At 45.7% G+C, this 4,580-nt stretch overlaps 1 non-coding gene across 1 annotated transcript; it reads left to right on the top strand.

The window, feature by feature from the left end:
• The first annotated feature begins 984 nt into the window (after positions 1-984).
• trnae-cuc lies at positions 985-1,056 on the top strand. Its single transcript has one exon. It is a non-coding gene; the product is annotated as a tRNA-Glu (tRNA).
• Positions 1,057-4,580: the final 3,524 nt, after the last annotated feature.

Below are 4,580 nucleotides of genomic sequence, written 5' to 3'. Positions count from 1 at the left end.
TTTTGGAGCAGTATCTTCTTCCTTGCTGAGCGGCCTCTCGGGGTATGTCGATATAGGACTCGTTTGCCTGTGGATATAGACCATTTTGTACCTGTTTCCTCCAGCATCTTCACAAGGTCCTTTGCTGTTGTTCTGGGATGGATTTGCACTTTTCGACCCAAAGTACGTTCATCTCTAGGAGAGAGAACGCGTCTCCTTCCTGAGCGGTATGACGCCTGCGTGGTCCCATGGTGTTTATACTTGCGTACTATTGTTTCTACAGATGAGCGAGGTACCTTCAGGCGTTTGGAAATTGCTCCCAAGGAGGAACCAGACTTGTGGAGGTCTACATTTTTTTCTGAGGTCTTGGCTGATTTCCTTTGCTTTTCCCATGGAGTCAAGCAAAGAGGCACTGAGTTTGAAGGTAGGCCTTGAAATACATCTGCAGGTACACCTCCAATTGACTCAAAGGATGTCAATTAGCCTATCAGAAGCTTCTAAAGCCATGACATCATTTTCGGGAATTTTACAAACTGTTTAAAGGCACAGCCAACTTAGTGTATGTAAACTTCTGGCCCACTGAATTTGTGATACAGTGAATTATAAGTGAAATAATCCCTCTGTAAACAATTGTTGGAAAAATTACTTGTGTCATGCACAAAGTAGATGTCCTAACCGACTGCCAAAACTATTGTTTGTTAGCAAGAAATGTGTGGAGGGGTTGACAAACAGGTTTTAATGACTCCAGCCTAAGTGGATGGAAACTTACGACTTCAACTATATGTACCATTTCTAAAACTGGGACACGAATTACACTGTAGTACCCTTCCCTGGTGTTCTAGTGGTTAGGATTCGGCGCTCTCACCGCCGCGTCCCGGGTTTGATTCCTGGTCAGGGAACTACTCTTTTGCTACATGTTTACTTGAACAACCTTTCACAATGATTACAGGTTATCGCACATATGTACCAGCTCACACTTGGAACCGATTTGCACTGTCGTACCCTTCCCTGGTGGTCTAGTGGTTAGGATTCGGCGCTCTCACCGCCGCGGCCCGGGTTCGATTCCCGGTCAGGGAAATAGTCTATGCTCCTTGTTTACTTGTGCAACCTGTCACTATGAATTTAGTAGGTTGTCGCACATATGTACCACTTCAAATTGCAAACCGATTTGCCCTGCTGTGTCCTTCCCAGGTGTTCTAGTGGTGCACCAGACCCTCCTGCAGCAAAGCAACCCCACAACATTATGGTGTTCTTCGGCTTGAAATCCTCCCCTTTTTCCCTCCAAACATAACAATGGTCATTATGGCCAAACAGTTCGATTTTGTTTCATCAGACCAGAGGACATTTCTCCAAAAACTAGGATCTTTGTCCCCAAACTGTAGTATGGCTTTTTATGGCGGTTTTGGAGCAGTAGCTTCTTCCTTGCTGAGCGGCCTCTCGGGGTATGTCGATATAGGACTCGTTTGCCTGTGGATATAGACCATTTTGTACCTGTTTCCTCCAGCATCTTCACAAGGTCCTTTGCTGTTGTTCTGGGATGGATTTGCACTTTTCGACCCAAAGTACGTTCATCTCTAGGAGAGAGAACGCGTCTCCTTCCTGAGCGGTATGACGCCTGCGTTTGTCCCCAAACTGTAGTATGGCTTTTTTATGGCGGTTTTGGAGCAGTAGCTTCTTCCTTGCTGAGCGGCCTCTCGGGGTATGTCGATATAGGACTCGTTTGCCTGTGGATATAGACCATTTTGTACCTGTTTCCTCCAGCATCTTCACAAGGTCCTTTGCTGTTGTTCTGGGATGGATTTGCACTTTTCGACCCAAAGTACGTTCATCTCTAGGAGAGAGAACGCGTCTCCTTCCTGAGCGGTATGACGCCTGCGTCATACCATGGTGTTTATACTTGCGTACTATTGTTTCTACAGATGAGCGTGGTACCTTCAGGCGTTTGGAAATTGCTCCCAAGGAGGAACCAGACTTGTGGAGGTCTACATTGTTTTTCTGAGGTCTTCCCTGATTTCCTTTGCTTTTCCCATGGAGTCAAGCAAAGAGGCACTGAGTTTGAAGGGAGGCCTTGAAATACATCTACAGGTACACCTCCAATTGACTCAAAGGATGTCAATTAGCCTATCAGAAGCTTATAAAGCCATGACATCATTTTCGGAATTTTACAAACTGTTTAAAGGCACAGCCAACTTATTGTATGTAAACTTCTGGCCCACTGAATTTGTGATACAGTGAATTATAAGTGAAATAATCCCAATGTAAACAATTGTTGGAAAAATGACTTGTGTCATGCACAAAGTAGATGTCCGAACCGTCTGCCAAAACGATCGTTTGTTAGCAAGAAATGTGGGGAGGTGTTGACAAACAGGTTTTAATGACCCCAGCCTAAGTGGATGGAAACTTACGAGTTCAACTATATGTACCATTTCAATCTGGAAAACGAATTGCACTGTAGTACCCTTCCCTGGTGGCCTAGTGGTTAGGATTCGGCGCTCTCTCCGCCGCGCCCCGGGTTCGATTCCCGGTCAGGGAACTACTCTTTTGCTACATGTTTACTTGTACAACCTGTCACAATGAATATAGAAGGTTGTCGCACATATGTACCACTTCAAATTGCAAACCGATTTGCCCTGCTGTGTCCTTTCCAGGTGTTCTAGTGGTGCACTAGACCCTCCTGCAGCAAAGCAACCCCACAACATGATGGTGTTCTTCGGCTTGAAATCCTCACCTTTTCCCTCCAAACATAACAATGGTCATTATGGCCAAACAGTTCGATTTTTGTTTCATCAGACCAGAGGACATTTCTCCAAAAACTAGGATCTTTGTCCCCAAACTGTAGTATGGCTTTTTTATGGTGGTTTTGGAGCAGTAGCTTCTTCCTTGCAGAGGAAGGAGCTTCCTTGCATTTCAAACTGGGAAACGAATTGCACTGTAGTACCCTTCCCTGGTGGTCTAGTGGTTAGGATTCGGCGCTCTCACCGCCGCGGCCCGGGTTTGACTCCCGATTTCCACTGTAGTACCCTTCCCTGGTGGTTCGACTCCCAGTTCGACTCCCGATTTGCACTGTAGTACCCTTCCCTGGTGGTCTAGTGGTTAGGATTCGTTGCTCTCACCGCTGCGGCCCGGGTTCGATTCACGGTCAGGGAACTAATCTTTTGCTACATGTTTACTTGTACAACCTGTCACAATGAATATAGAAGGTTATCGCACATATGTACCAGCTCACACTTGGAACCGATTTGCACTGTTGTACCCTTCCCTGGTGGTCTAGTGGTTAGGATTCGGTGCTCTCACCGCCGCGGCTCGGGTTCGATTCCCGGTTAGGGAAATAGTCTATGCTCCTTGTTTACTTGTGCAACCTGTCACTATGAATTTAGTAGGTTGTCGCACATATGTACCACTTCAAATTGCAAACCGATTTGCACTGCAGTGTCCTTCCCAGGTGTTCTAGTGGTGCACCATGACCCTCCTGCAGCAAAGCACCCCCACAACATGATGGTGTTCTTCGGCTTGAAAGCCTCCCCTTTTCCCTCCAAACATAACAATGGTCATTATGGCCAAACAGTTCGATTTTTGTTTCATCAGACCAGAGGACATTTCTCCAAAAACTAGGATCTTTGTCCCCAAACTGTAGTATGGCTTTTTTATGGCGGTTTTGGAGCAGTAGCTTCTTCCTTGCTGAGCGGCCTCTCGGGGTATGTCGATATAGGACTCGTTTGCCTGTGGATATAGACCATTTTGTACCTGTTTCCTCCAGCATCTTCACAAGGTCCTTTGCTTTTGTTCTGGGATGGATTTGCACTTTTCGACCCAAAGTACGTTCATCTCTAGGAGAGAGAACGCGTCTCCTTCCTGAGCGGTATGACGCCTGCGTCATACCATGGTGTTTATACTTGCGTACTATTGTTTCTACAGATGAGCGAGGTACCTTCAGGCGTTTGGAAATTGCTCCCAAGGAGGAACCAGACTTGTGGAGGTCTACATTTTTTTCTGAGGTCTTGCCTGATTTCCTTTGCTTTTCCCATGGAGTCAAGCAAAGAGGCACTGAGTTTGAAGGTAGGCCTTGAAATACATCTACAGGTACACCTCCAATTGACTCAAAGGATGTCAATTAGCCTATCAGAAGCTTCTAAAGCCATGACATCATTTTCGGAATTTTACAAACTGTTTAAAGGCACAGCCAACTTAGTGTATGTAAACTTCTGGCCCACTGAATTTGTGATACAGTGAATTATAAGTGAAATAATCCCTCTGTAAACAATTGTTGGGTAAAATTTACTTGTGTCATGCACAAAGCAGATGTCCTAACCGACTGCCAAAACTATCGTTTGTTAGCAAGAAATGTGTGGAGGGGTTGACAAACAGGTTTTAATGACTCCAGCCTAAGTGGATGGAAACTTACGACTTCAACTATATGTACCATTTCAAACTGGGAAACGAATTGCACTGTAGTACCCTTCCCTGGTGGTCTAGTGGTTAGGATTCGGCGCTCTCACCGCGGCCCGGGTTCGATTCCTGGTCAGGGAACTACTCTTTTGCTACATGTTTACTTGTACAACCTGTCACAATGAATATAGAAGGTTATCGCACATATGTACCAG

This window comes from Oncorhynchus gorbuscha, unplaced genomic scaffold (assembly GCF_021184085.1).
Source record: "Oncorhynchus gorbuscha isolate QuinsamMale2020 ecotype Even-year unplaced genomic scaffold, OgorEven_v1.0 Un_scaffold_17696, whole genome shotgun sequence".
NCBI classification, from domain to species: domain Eukaryota; kingdom Metazoa; phylum Chordata; class Actinopteri; order Salmoniformes; family Salmonidae; genus Oncorhynchus; species Oncorhynchus gorbuscha.
Note: the sequence above shows the minus strand (reverse complement) of the source record. Positions and strands in the feature narration are given on the sequence as shown.